The sequence below is a fragment of the Epinephelus moara genome, chromosome 24 (genome assembly GCF_006386435.1).
Source record: "Epinephelus moara isolate mb chromosome 24, YSFRI_EMoa_1.0, whole genome shotgun sequence".
Lineage (NCBI taxonomy): Eukaryota > Metazoa > Chordata > Actinopteri > Perciformes > Serranidae > Epinephelus > Epinephelus moara.
Window position 1 is genome coordinate 10,390,424 of NC_065529.1, and position 13,936 is coordinate 10,404,359.

Genomic DNA, 13,936 nt, shown 5'->3' on the forward strand with positions numbered 1-13,936 from the left:
TATTTTTTTCACGGGCCATTTAGTGAGGTTTTTTTTTTTACATGGCGGCGGAAGCTATTTGAACGAGCTAATCCTCATCTGCTGAGTTTTAAAAACGACGGCTATTTTGTTGCTTTCTGTTGTCGTCACATTCCTCCTTGAGTATATCCAATCAGCAACAAGTAATCCCCAAGCCCAAGCCAGGAGTCTTTCGGGGCCGTTCTGAGTACCTACTCCGAGGCAGGGACTTGTTTAGCCCCTGTAAAAGTTCCCGGAACTCTGTCCTTCAGGGGTGGTTCCTGCGGTGGAGACACGCACCAACAGCCCCGGCCCCATAAAATTACCCCGAAGTTCCTGCGGTGGAAACGGGCCTAAAGCTATGGCCAGGAATGGTTAGGAGATCATCAAAATTTAAAAAGCAGTGAAAGACGTGTAATTATGACTGATGTCGTGAGGGAATGTCTATCCCTTAAGTGTGTAAAAACTAGCATTCCTTTACTCCTTCCAGTTGGAGTTTCATTCATAACAACAGAAGTCCAAAGGGCAGTGGTGTAGTGGAGGGTTTATGCAGGTATGCAGGTATAAAGGTATGCAGGTTTAAAACATATTTTTAAAAAAGGGAACTATCACTTTTTGGTTCTTCTTAATTACTCAAATCAAATACACTTATGAACAAGTTTAAAATATCAATTACTTTGATGAATACTACATTAGTTGTCATAGAAAAAATAATACTAAATGTGAGTGCTGAATTGATACAGTTCCATTCAATTACAGCACTTTTGCTACCTCACAAGTAACAAGCTAACAACTTAACCCTGTTCCAACCCTTTGATTTGTTTAGCAATTTAAGGTAAAATGCAGTGTTAATTTCATTGACATCAACGACCTTCCTTCCATGACAAAAACGAGACGATGACAAGCTAAAAATAGATCTTGATAATAAAAACTAAGACAAAATCTATGTTTAATTTTCGCTGACGAGACAAGACGTGACGAAAATGTTAGCCGTGGACAGACATTGAGAGCAATGAATGGCCGTGCTTACAAATGTCTTCAAATGAACAACAGGCTGGCAAACTCAAGTGAATAGTCTGCAACAGGATGTTTTGCTAGCCAGCAAAAAACACACTGAAGCAGCGTCAGCCATTGGTGCAAGTTGCGAGCTGTAATTCAGCAGTAAATAATCAGCCATGTGTGTCTGACTGTGGATGGTGGAACTAAATTTGTGGAGTTTGTTAGATGCAGTGGTGGCTGTTTGCAGTTAGCTCTGCTCATTAGCCGCTGAACGGCAGCAGAGCTAGCAGCCACCACCCGCCAGATTTCACAGCTGATCTCCACAGGACTCAACTCAGTACGTACTTGAGAAGGTTTATGGGTTGATGGCGTTTGACAGGCAGGTAGGAGGCTCAGTTGTCTGTGAGAGTAGCTGTGCTGTAAGTAAGTTTTCTCTGACAGAAATGAAAGTTTAGTTTCAATCACCAACTCTGTGAGAGGACACAAGTTTGAACCTCCAGACTAAAATGTTGCAGATTAAGAAACAATTCAGCCTTTATTTAAGTTATTTTTCTGCTTCTCAACAGTGAGATGGATAAGTTAGAGTTTACAATGAACCTGTGTACAAATCCTAGTTGTCTCGTTATTTGTGGTGTCAAAGTTTTTGAGAGCATAAATAGAGAGATGTTGATTTTTTTTTTTCAAATGATGATCAGAAAGTGTGTCCTCATTAATCACCCCTTAAACCTGTCAAACAACTGCTGGAGAAATGACAGTTTATGTGTAGAAATTATTTGTAGTTGTAGAAAAAGTTGTTTAAATGAAATTTTTATACACACTGTCACATTGATTCTAATTTCTGATACATGAATTAACCTAACTGGATTAGATTAAAGAAAAAAAAACACACAGAAAACATTAAGACTAAAAATTGACGAAAATGTCATGAATTTTCATTGATGAAAACGTTTTTAATTTTTGCAGGCTAAAACTAAATTAAAATTATGAAGGATAAAAATTGGTAAAATGTGACTAAAAGTAAAAGGCATTTTCATCCTAAGACTAAGACTAAATCTAAAATAGTGGTTAAAATTAACACTGGTGATACAACCCGGCCGTGATGAAGGCTGACTGTTGCCTCACGTGGCCTATGTCTGGGCCATCAAATTGCACTTAAACAAACCACAGAGACTAAAGCCAATGGCCAGCTAGCGTGTACATTCTGCACCTGCATGAAAGGAAGTAACTCTCCATACCAACAAGGGGCGGTAATGTGTATTTGTTGTTAATGAGGGGAACCTAGAAGACCTAGGACTAAGAATATACAAACTGTTGTTTTGCCTACCATTTTTACACCACTCTCGCTCACTGTTTGGTCTTTAGTTGCTTCATTTCAGATAGCCATGTCCTTAGGAAAATATTCATGTATTGGAATGCTCATATGAGGTAAAGATGAAAAATGATAAGAGCCTTCTGTGTGTGCCCTCTTGACTACAGTCATTTGTTTGCTTTTCTCATTTGTTTCTCATTTAGTGTACTGATTCACTTAAGCTGAACAGCCAGTCGGGTGATTTCTCCCTCCAACGGGCTAAGCTGCAGATTCAGCATTCTCAATCGGCCAATAAGGTGCCAACTACGGGTGGGACTCACCAGAGGCTACCTAATAGGATATAATCACGATACTTAGGTCAAGATACAACATTACTACCATTCTAAATGTTTTGGGATATGCTGAGTATTGCAATAACACATATTGCGCTATATTACTGTTTTTCAACCGCAAATTAAGGAAAAACTTTGTCAACATGTGTTTTCATCTAATAAGATAAAGATTTCACTCTTTTCATCTCTCGTAAATCATTTTTATTGCAGCAACATGTATCTAGTGGACTAAAAAAGCTATTGATTGTATTGCTCTAGCTGACAACCAAAAGTTTAACTTAAGTGCTATATTAATAATTCACGTAATTTAGAAAATCCATACTTGGCGTCTGTGTATCAAAATAATATTGGCATGCAAAATATGGTGATACTATGCTGTATCAATTTTCCCCCCATCCCCTAGCACTGACAAGCACAGACCGGTGCCAACAGTGTGGGACACACCACAAAAACAAGGGCCACATACGCTTACTGACAGCCCAACATTGGACGATGGCCAACCATTGGCCTAGAGTGTCAGGGTCATAAAGACACAGACATACTTTCCACATTGAACGTCTGTAGACAGCTGTGGTCACACGGACGCGCACACAATTCCATTCATAGTAGAACTGAGGGTCCTTGTCAGTCCCAGCAGTGACAGGAGGGCTGGGAGGTAAGATAACCGTCGGCAGATGATGATGTTTCCGTCACACACCCCAAAGCTGTACGTCGCGGACAAGTGGACAAAGAAACTTAGTCTTAACAGGTAACTAACAGACAACTTCAGACTTCTTGTTGTGGTAATACTGCTGTAAGACTGTTGCAAATAACTGAAAGTTTATTCATAAATCTCTTATCTGTCAAATCCAAAAGTCTTACTCACATTACTTCTCAGACAGTTTGGTGTCTTGATTGTACATGGCTTGCTGGTTTCCTCTTTTTACTGTTAAAATCACCAACACCAATTGTCTAGTTTACCAGTAGGACAACAGGGCATACAGTGCACCAGAGCGTTCACAGCCAGTTGTGCTAATACACAGTAAACTTTGAATTCAGATCAAGATCATTACAAGCTTAATATCTAACTTATTTCATGTTTGAACAGAAGCACAAATTACAAAAAAGTGACAGCCATGGTCTGAACATCATGTAATACACTACTACTACACTTCTACTAAACTACTGCACTGTATATAACCAAGCTCAAACAACCAAGCTGCATGAGCCAAATCCCTAAAGACAGATGAAATGACATCAAACTTGAATCATTCTTGTGCTTATGCTTGTCCTTCATCACAGGTGTCCTGAAGTTATGGAGGATCATTCCACTGCCACAAGGCCAAATGAAAGCTGCCTTAACTTGGATGAAGACTGGTCAGACTTGGTATTTTTCAAATCCACCATCAAGGTTGTTAAAAAAAAAGAAAAAAGAAAGAGGCGGTTTTAAACTAGTTGTAGTTCAACATCTATATGCTCCCTCTTGCTCAGATTATGGAATATCATAACATCTCCTACCATACTTATGCAGATGACACACAACTTTACATAACAGTGTCACCAGATGACTACAGTCCCCTATATCTGCTAAATAAGTGCATTGACGAAATCAATACGTGGATGTGCCAGAATTTTCTACAACTAAACACAGACAAAACTGAGATAGTTGTTTTTGGCCCCAAAGAACAAAGATCAATAGTCAGTGCTCACCTTGACGCCATGACACTAAAACCTACAAATCAAGCCAGAAATCTTGGTGTAGTTCTGGACTCAGACCTAAATTTCAATAGTCACATTAAGACAATTACTAAATCAGCCTACTACCACCTTAAAAACATAGCAAGAATAAAAGAATTTCTGTCTAAACAAGATACAGAAAAACTTGTTCATGCTTTCATTTTCAGCAGGCTGGACTATTGTAACGGTGTCTTCACAGGCCTGAGTAAAAAATCAATCAGACAACTGCAGCTCGTCCAGAATGCTGCTGCTAGAGTCCTCACCAACACCAAGAGAGTGGAGCACATTACACCAGTGCTTAAGTCACTGCACTGGTTTCCTGTGTGTCAAAAGATAGACTTTAAAATCTTTTTACTTGTCTATAAAGCACTAAATGGTCTCGGGCCTAAATACATCTCTGATATACTTGTACGTTATGAAGCATCCAGACCCCTCAGATCATCTGGAACAGGTTTACTCAGTGTTCCCAGGATCAAAACCAAACAAGGTGAAGCAGCCTTTGGTTTCTATGCTCCCCGCCTGTGGAACAAACTTCCAGAATATCTGAGGTCGGCTGAAACTGTCAACTCATTTAAATCAGGGCTTAAAACATTACTATTTACTGCAGCTTACCAGTGAACTAGATATCTAACTTATTGTTAGGATAATCTGTAGCTATTGTTTTTATATTTGTCTGCTGTTGCTTTTGCTTTATGTTTGCTTTTTAAATGCATTTCTGCACTGTTTTTAACTATTTATTGTCTTGCTTTTAGCTCTTGTTTTTAATGATCTATCGTTTTTAATGTATTTCTCTTGTAAAGCACATTGAATTGCCTTGTGTATGAATGGTGCTATATAAATAAAATTGCCTTGCCTTGCCTTGCCTTGCCTTGCCTAGACCTCTGCCAGTTGATCTCACAGCTCCTACCTCTGCCCTCTGGCCAGGATGCATTGGATCTTGTTTTTCGGAGACTCCCTCAGGTGAGAAGCTGGCTCAGATGCAAGACACTAACTACGTCATATATTGTTCCCTTTTCTCTTTGACTCAAACTGTGAAGGTAAGACCTGAAGCTGAGCTGCGGGAAGACAAGTTTGAAGTTGAAAGCCATTCTAAGAAATTGTGAGCAAGATTAATGGGCTGATAGGATTGACTTGACAGGAACAGGAAGGATTGCCCTCTTTGCTCTGATGTTTGTTCCCCTATTGTTTCCTATTCACGGATTAAAGTCACCTTGTATCACACAATGGTTCATCAGGTTGAGCAAACAGAGGACAGAGAGCAGAGCGTCTGAAGCACCTTTACTTTAAGAACATTACAGGATACGTTCAGCTTTCTGAGACTGGAGGCAGTGAAGCCGTGTGCTTCTGCCAACAGCTCTTTTGACACCAAGCCAAATGAAGAAACCTTATGTAAGAGCACTCACACAACAACAGCCAAGCACACTCTTGCACGTTAAGGGGGCGACTTGAATCCGGATGCATTTGAGCCTTAATGGCTCCCTTTGTGGCCATGAAAAGGAACTGTGCCAATTTCAGCCAGGCTTCCCTTTGTTAGGAAATGTACAGTGACTCAACTGGTGACACGGCGTGTTCGCTCACCCTTGCCAAAATCAGTGAGTCACTAGCCAAAAAAGGCGGGCAAATATCCACCCCTCCACCCCTACCCCATCCCACCCCACAAACACTATACGGAGGGACATCTCACCCAGGAGTCCTTTCAAACATTGCCACAGCCCCAAATACACAGGGACCTTTTGACAGCACCGAGAGAGAACAAAGTTAACTCAAATCAGGTCAGATTAACATAGGAAAGAAAGCTATCACTGCAACAGCACAGAGGAGGCAGGGGGGCATGTTTTCTGCAAACAGGAGACACATCCTTCAAAGCAACTAAAACTGTCCCGAAAAAGATTCTCGTGAGAAAACAGACTTCAAAAAGAGGCCACTTCCAGGCATTATAAAGTCCTAAAATTAGTGTGAGCTTTTACCCTTGACTTGGCGATGGTGTCAAAATTTGGAACACATGATATGGTACCATAATGGGTTTTTTTTAACTGTCTTTTTAATTTGTCAGTTTAGTGGAGCTGGAACATGCACATATCCCAAACACATCAAAAAACCCTGCTCTTCACAGGAGGAAATGACACAGCGTCACCAAAACCAACAGTGCCACCATTCCTGAGGTTGTTAAGCTGTCGGCCTTAAAACTACCATTGACAGTGGGCCTTTGGCTGCTGCCGCTCTGTAATTAAATACCAGAAATTTCAATTTTTTTCCCTCTCTGTTCCTTGGAAAATATACACAGGGTCTAAATACAACTCCTGCCCTGCCCTCTCAGGCTTGTTGGCACAGGACTAATGTCATCCTGCTTCATTCCTCAACCCACATCTAGTCATTCAACCTCAGAATGAACAAAGGTTATACCAACACATCCCACCAGAAGAGAAGGCAGGAGAGGCAGCCTTGGTGTTAAACTGAAACTGAAATAGCGTTGTGGTTAAATTCTTCAGAGCCATGGCCAAATCTGACACTGAATTCAAACAGCAGAAATCTTTTTTGGAAGAAAGCACGGGGATTAAACTTTTAACTTTACAGTGAACTAATGAGAGAGTGGCCGTCTGTCTCTAAGCCTTAATGAGACAGAGGATGAACGCTTTCCTGCGACAGCCTGGTCATTAAGTCTAATTGCGTTCTTACACTGAACACAGCAAGCAGCATATTGCCTCTATGGCCAATTCATTCATTTGCAGGACCATGTTTTCTAATGGTATGCAAAAAAAGTACAAGCGCATCATCGTAATCTGACAACAACACATGGTATGTGTGTCAATTCCCCCAAGTCGTATTAGCCATGATTGATTTTTTTGAAGTCTGTGGAGGAAACACACAGAGGGTCATCAGCTGTGTCTCATCTGCTTATTTTAATTACCCGTGCTTTTTTTTTACGATGTGACAAACACTACTTAAAGAAAGAAAGCTTCAAATGGGTTAATTATCTCTTATCTATACACACACTCCCGCTCATCATTTGTGTTTAGATTAATTTAGACTGATGCTAAATTCACCTCAATCCCATTTCATTTTACAAGCTTCGAACATATTTCTTTTTAATATACCTTACATGTACTCAGGTTTAATTCTTTGAATCACTGTCAGTGAAATGTGGACAGAGGTATTGACTAAAGTTAGAGTTTAAATGCGTTTCCTAAATGGATAATTGTAGCCTATCATTATCTTCCACCGGCAACTTTATAGTTTGCTCTGTCTGTTTGTTGGTTAGTTAGTGGGTCAGGCCATTAAAATCCCACTCTTTGGCAGCCACAGTTTTTGCCCTAGGTGACTGAAATTTGGCACAGGGGTTGCAGCTATAGATAATATGATCATGACATAGCAAAGCATTGTGGGACTTTAGGACACGACAGCTACAGTAGATACCAAATACTAATAGACAATGCCGTTGAGTTCAAATCTTGTTCAGCTTTAAAACACAGTGGAATGTTTAACGTCTGCTGCATTATCAACTGCCATAATTGTTCACCTGATCCATAAACATATGTATTAATCAGTGACCCAAGCCCAACCATAAACCTGCAAACCAGAGCTGAAAGTTACCTGTACCACTGGCAACCTACTTCTTGTTTGTTGTATTGTATGTCATTCCAGTAAATATCACATTGTAAACCAGGTAGTTTCTATTAAAAAAGTAACAATGTAGAAAGACTGCAAGTACTCTTAGCAACCTTTTAAGTGGTTACGTCTAGGGCTGGGCGGTATGACCTAAAATTCATATCATGGTATAAATCGAATCCCTTCACGGTAACGGTATATATCGCGGTATAAATTTAAGTGTAAAAGTTATAATAGAAGTGTTTCTGAATGGGTTTTGTAGTCCCTTAGCAAAGCTAAATTGATAAAAAAAAAAAAACAACAACAACAAAAGCAAAGATATAATGTATTTTTTAGAGCATTTATTGTGCAGAATGCAGATCTCAAAACTCAAAATTAAAACCCAGTACTCTATGGTGCAAAATGTCCCCTGGGATCTATATCAAAAGGTAATTTCCTTCTTTTAGCAAAATCCTAAATGACTGAGTTGTGTTTTTTCCACCTGGACCTTTATGCTCTGCCATTTCTCCTCTAATCATCACGCTGTAACCTGTGACAGGCTGCTATGATACCACAACTATCACACATTCACATATGGAGTTTTTTGTGGAGCCCCTAGCGTCACATAGGTTTACATTACCAAAGGTTTATGACAAACTCTCTTGCCGAAAACCAACTCCCGTGTGCGCACGGCGAGAGAGGAGAGGGAGAGACGCTGTGCTGCTGCCAGAGGAGACACTGAATGAGTTCCCTCTGAGCGGTAAGTCGCTAAAAGAGTCTGAGAAGTCCGGGGCTGTTCATAAGACATTAACTCACTCACTCACAAGTTCTCCAGCAACACATGTTGCACATGCTACGCTAAATCACGGACGTGAACCAGCTCCTCTTGCTCCGCTGTCTCTGTGCTCGCAGCCATTTTCACACTGAGGCAGGTGCGATGACGTCATCGACGATAGGACGGTAGAGCGCAGATCTCTACCGTGGGCCAAATTTATATCATTTCTACCGTCTACCGCATATACCGTGCAGCCCTAGTTACGTCTTAAGCATGATCTCGAGCCACAGCTGATATCCTACATCGTTTGTTTATAAGAGTGCCCAGCTGACAGGTACAGTGGTTTGTTAACATGATGTTCCAGAAGTTCATAGTAGGCCTATATTTAACATATTCAGTGTGGACAGACAGACACTTGCTTGCTATAAGAACACAGTGTTAAGTTTATATATTTGCAGAGGGAAATATTTATATTGGAACAGACAGATTTATGTAAGTCAGACTTCAATACATTTTCCTGGTCAAAAGTGGTATCACGGGAAGCCTGAGCGCAGCAGTGCTGATGATAAAGCCGCTTGCTGTGTGAGAGAGAGAGAATAAGAGGGGAGGAGACGGGTGAAGTTGGATTATTGCACGTCTCTGAAAGTTATAACTTATTCAGAGCACTCCTTTGTCACTGCCACCCAAAACCTGCAATAATTTCTAACAAGCTTACCCCAACTGTATCACTAGATCGTATGGATCACAGCTGTTGCTATTTGCTTGCTACTTACCAGAATGCAATGTGCCATGACGTCATTACCTTTTCTCTATAGCGAATTTACATTTGTTACAACTTTGGTCTTATTTGTATAATTTTTGCTACATCTATTATGATAACCTTGTATTCACCAAAGTAATTGCACAGATCTGGAAACAAAGCGACACCATTACAATGAAGAGAGAGACCCCCCACCCCCGCTCGCAGTGTCCGAATATACGGAACTGCAAGCAGACCTGCACGGGCTGATGATGCAAAGGTAGCCTGGGAGGAGGTCACCACAATTGTAAATCAATGATGCGTTTCTCTCGTGCACGCGCTCTCTCTTTCTGGATCTGTCGACACCTCCCCCTGCTGCGCCACCACACCCATCTCAGCGCACCTCGGTCTGCCAANCAATTGTAAATCAATGATGCGTTTCTCTCGTGCACACGCTCTCTCTTTCTGGATCTGTCGACACCTCCCCCTGCTGCGCCACCACACCCAAAACTGAGCGCGCCTCGGGTTGCGCTGCTCGAAACTAGCTCTGCGCGGGGTTCGCCACCCTGCGCCACCCTGCACTGCGCCGGGAAACTAGAGCCCTTTGAGTTATTTCCACCCAGCCGACAGTGGGACTTATATTCATTGTGCCGACAGTGGCTTGAAAAACCGCCCATAACCGTGTCACACGGGGAAGAGGGAAGACGGCTGGAGTTCCTCCAACATTTGCGGTTAGATTATCATATTTTTTTATTGACAAAAATATAGGCTGCTTCAGCTGATTTTTTTTTATGCGCACATGTGCCCCTAAATATTTTTTACAGTTCGCACACACGTATTTTTAGTCGAGTGAAACGCTGCTGGATCTGACAGCCTGAGCACATCGGCACAAAACGCTACGGCATTCGAGATATTATTTATATCATGAGAAGTCAATACTTTCGGCAGCCTAAATCTTTTATTTAGAAACTATGGCGGGTCAAATTAAACTATGGCGGGCCGCCATAGTTTCGTTAATTAATGGGAAACACTGCAGTGTCCCTTTTATAGCACCTTCTATAGCCCACCAAGTTCTTGGCTACACACGAGCTAACAATAGTTAGATGCTTAGATGGTGCATACAAATATAAATTCTAAACTAGAGTTACATACATCGTTAGCTCAGTTAGATTCTCTGCAATTTAATAGTTCAGTTCATTTTACTGAAACCATAGGCACCCAATAAGACTGTAATTCATTGAGATTTACCAGCATGGTAAACAAGAAAGAAAGAAAGAAAGAAAGAAAGAAAAAAAAAACTTACTGACCCTCTACCACTGAAGCAGTCATATAGTCTGAGTATGTGTCCATTCCTCGATAACCTATAAAAGTTATTTATAGCCCTGTAGTTTGTAAGGGTCTACTGTTCAAAAGAATCAAAAAGGGGTTTTGTTAAAAAAATCATCCAAGTTGTGACTATTGTTTTAAGAGAATAAAGAGTGATGTTGTGTCAGCACGCTGTAAAATGAGAATCGTAATGTTTATGTTTGTCTGTCTGTCTCCCTGTCTGCCTCTCCCTCTTTCTCTTTCTCTCATACATATGCCAGTTGAGTTCATCAATTGAATCAAATAAAAACCCAGGCTATTAATTGAAGTTTTAAGGTATTTCAGTTTGGATCAAAGTGGTGGACTGTCTGACACTGCCATCTAAACTAAGACCCAACTTGAAATAAAACTGGTTAAAATAAAAAACTAAAACTTTCCTGTTCGGCCATATTTACATTAATTTGGAAATTCAAAGTTTTATGTAAAGTTTAAAATCCAGGGGTAACACTCATAGTCCTTTGCAATTGACACAGTGACACAGGTTAAGACCACACTGAATGTGTCAATGCACATCACCTGACCTGGCTTTTGCCACATCCTTGCTGCCACTGAAAAAAATTTGACTCCATTCAAAATGGGAAATGAATTTAATGTTACTGAGGTTTAAATATTTGAGCAACTTCATTACTTGTGTAAAAAAAAGACAGGAAAATAAAATAAAATGTTTGAGAGAGACAGAAAGAGAGATAATGTTTGGGCAGGACACAGACAGAATGTGCATGGAAAGCAAAAACTTAAACAGTATGTGATTCAATTTTGTGTAATTGTATGGTTTGGCAAAATTACAGTTGCAGTATGATGTTTTATCTGTAATGAAACGAGATTAACCTGTGACCGCAGTCTTATATGAATGGCTTAAATGTGGGTTTTAATGCACTGATCCTGTTTGAAGGAGGCATCAGTGTAAAGAGTGACACTCCTGGCTGTAGCTTCCGCTTACATCATCACTGCCTCATGGCTTCCCTCTTCCGCTCTCGCCAGGCTCAATAGCCTGGTATATGCCTGCCATGCCTGTGAGGCGCTGTCACATATCTGCAGAGCTCACACAAAGTCAAAGACTACGACAGTGCTCTCAGTCAATCTGATTTGAAAGCAGCAGGCAGCAGGTTTGTGTGGTTGTGAGGACTGCAGCCACCAACAATCAATTTGCTGAAGGTATTTCATGCTTAAATCTGCCACAGCAGTCAGACATAACACCACCTGCAGCACCAAAAGCTGCACTGAAAAAAAATCTTTCTGAAATTCAATGCCAAGTAAAGCAAGGATTCAGTATGAACTTGTTCTTTTGCTTTCAGATGACGCTTGATAATGAATCGGATATGCAGCAGCACAGCAGCAGAGGCCCCAGGGCGATCAATGAGGATATCCCCCCACTGCCTCTGTGCTAAACCCATGAGGCCTACAGTATTTAGTACAGTTGTTCAACAGACCAAACCAATTCTACAAAATCAGGAAAAATCTGTTTGACACAGCAATGTCAGTGACTTTAAGAATATAAACACTTCATTTGTAGAGGAAAAAATCTCAGTATTTTTTTTTTTTTTGCATAAAAATGTTTCAAGCTGAAAATATATAACTGTTCCTTTTCTGTAGATGTGTCCACAGTTGACTTACATCTTTATCCGTCTGATTTGGAAACACAGATCTGGGCCGATGCCTAATTCACTGCAGGGCATGGTTGTTTAATTTTCATTTCTTTCAAATTATGGGAAGAAAATCACATCACATCCATGTGGTGTTTCCACTACATTCAATCAGCGGTGGAATCCAAGACTGCAAGACTGACACCAACTCTTCCATGGGATTTCAACATTTCAAATTTGATGAAATGCCAGTCACACAAGCACAGCCACTTCTATTTAAGCCACCTCTATTTAGTCATAAAGTGAGATTCAACTCATCCAAAAGAGGTAAAAATATAAGATTGTTAAGGCTGGTGATCCTCTACTCTTGTGTTTGTATCAAAGCCTAATATCCTCTTCCTCCATCAAACAGCCACACTGTTGCACTGGGTGAAATGTTCCTTCATTACAAGAAATATGGTCACTGTGATTTAAGATCATGTGATACAATCTAAAGCTTCAAAGCAGTTACTAAATGGAGCATCAGGATGAGATTATTTTCTCAAATGGCCACCATTGTTTTTATGTATGCAAAAGTACCGAAAGACAATTGAGGTTTCAGACCTTAATTAGCTTGTTAGGGCTATGGCTTGTTCACACTTATTGTTAGGAAAGGCCAGGTGATGAAAAATTCAAAGCTTTATAAATATTCTGATGCCTGAAACCTTGTCCCAAATATCAGCAAATATTCTGATGCCTGAAACCTTGTCCCAAATATCAGCAGCCATGGGCTCTTCTAAACAGCTGCCTAGCAGTCTGAAAACTAAAATAACTGATGCCCACAAAGCAGGAGAAGATAGATAGATAAGATAGATAAGAAGATAGCAAAGTGTTTTCAGGTAGCTGTTTCCTCAGTTAGTAATAAGAAATGATAATTAGTAGGAACTGTGGAGGTCAAGATGAGGTCTGGGCAACCAAGAAAACTTTCTGATAGAGCTGCTTGTAGGATTGTTAGACGGGCAAATCAAAACCACACTTTGACTGCAAAAGACCTGCAGAAATATTTAGCAGACTCTGGAGTGGTGGTGCACTTTTCTCTTTGCAGTGACACCTGTACAAATATGACCTTCATGGGAGAGTCATCAGAAAAAAAAACATTTCCTGCTTCCTCACCACAAAATTTAGCATCAGAAGTTTGCAAAGGAAAATCTAAACAGGCCTGATGCTTTTTGGAAACAAGTCCTGTGGACTGATGAAGCTCAAATAGAACTTTTTAGAATGCAATGAGCAAAGGTATATTTGGAAAAAAAAAAAGGGTGCAGAATTTCATGACAAAAACACGTCAAACTATTAAACACAAAGGTGGTAATCGGGGCGGCAGTAGCTCAGTCCATAGGGACTTGGGTTGGGAACCGGAGGGTCGCCTGTTCGAGTCCCCGTCTGGACCAAATATGGAGCGTGGACTGGTGGCTGGAGAGGTGCCAGTTCACCTCCTGGGCACTGCCGAGGTGCCCTTGAGCAAGGCACCAAACCCCCCAACCGCTCGGGGCACCTGAC

At 40.8% G+C, this 13,936-nt stretch overlaps 1 protein-coding gene across 6 annotated transcripts in view; it reads right to left on the reverse strand.

Annotated features, from left to right (window-relative positions):
- The window catches only part of plxnb1b (plexin b1b), a 167,070-nt gene that overhangs the window by 119,164 nt on the left and 33,970 nt on the right, over positions 1-13,936 (reverse strand). The gene's annotated exons all lie outside the window — the stretch shown is intronic.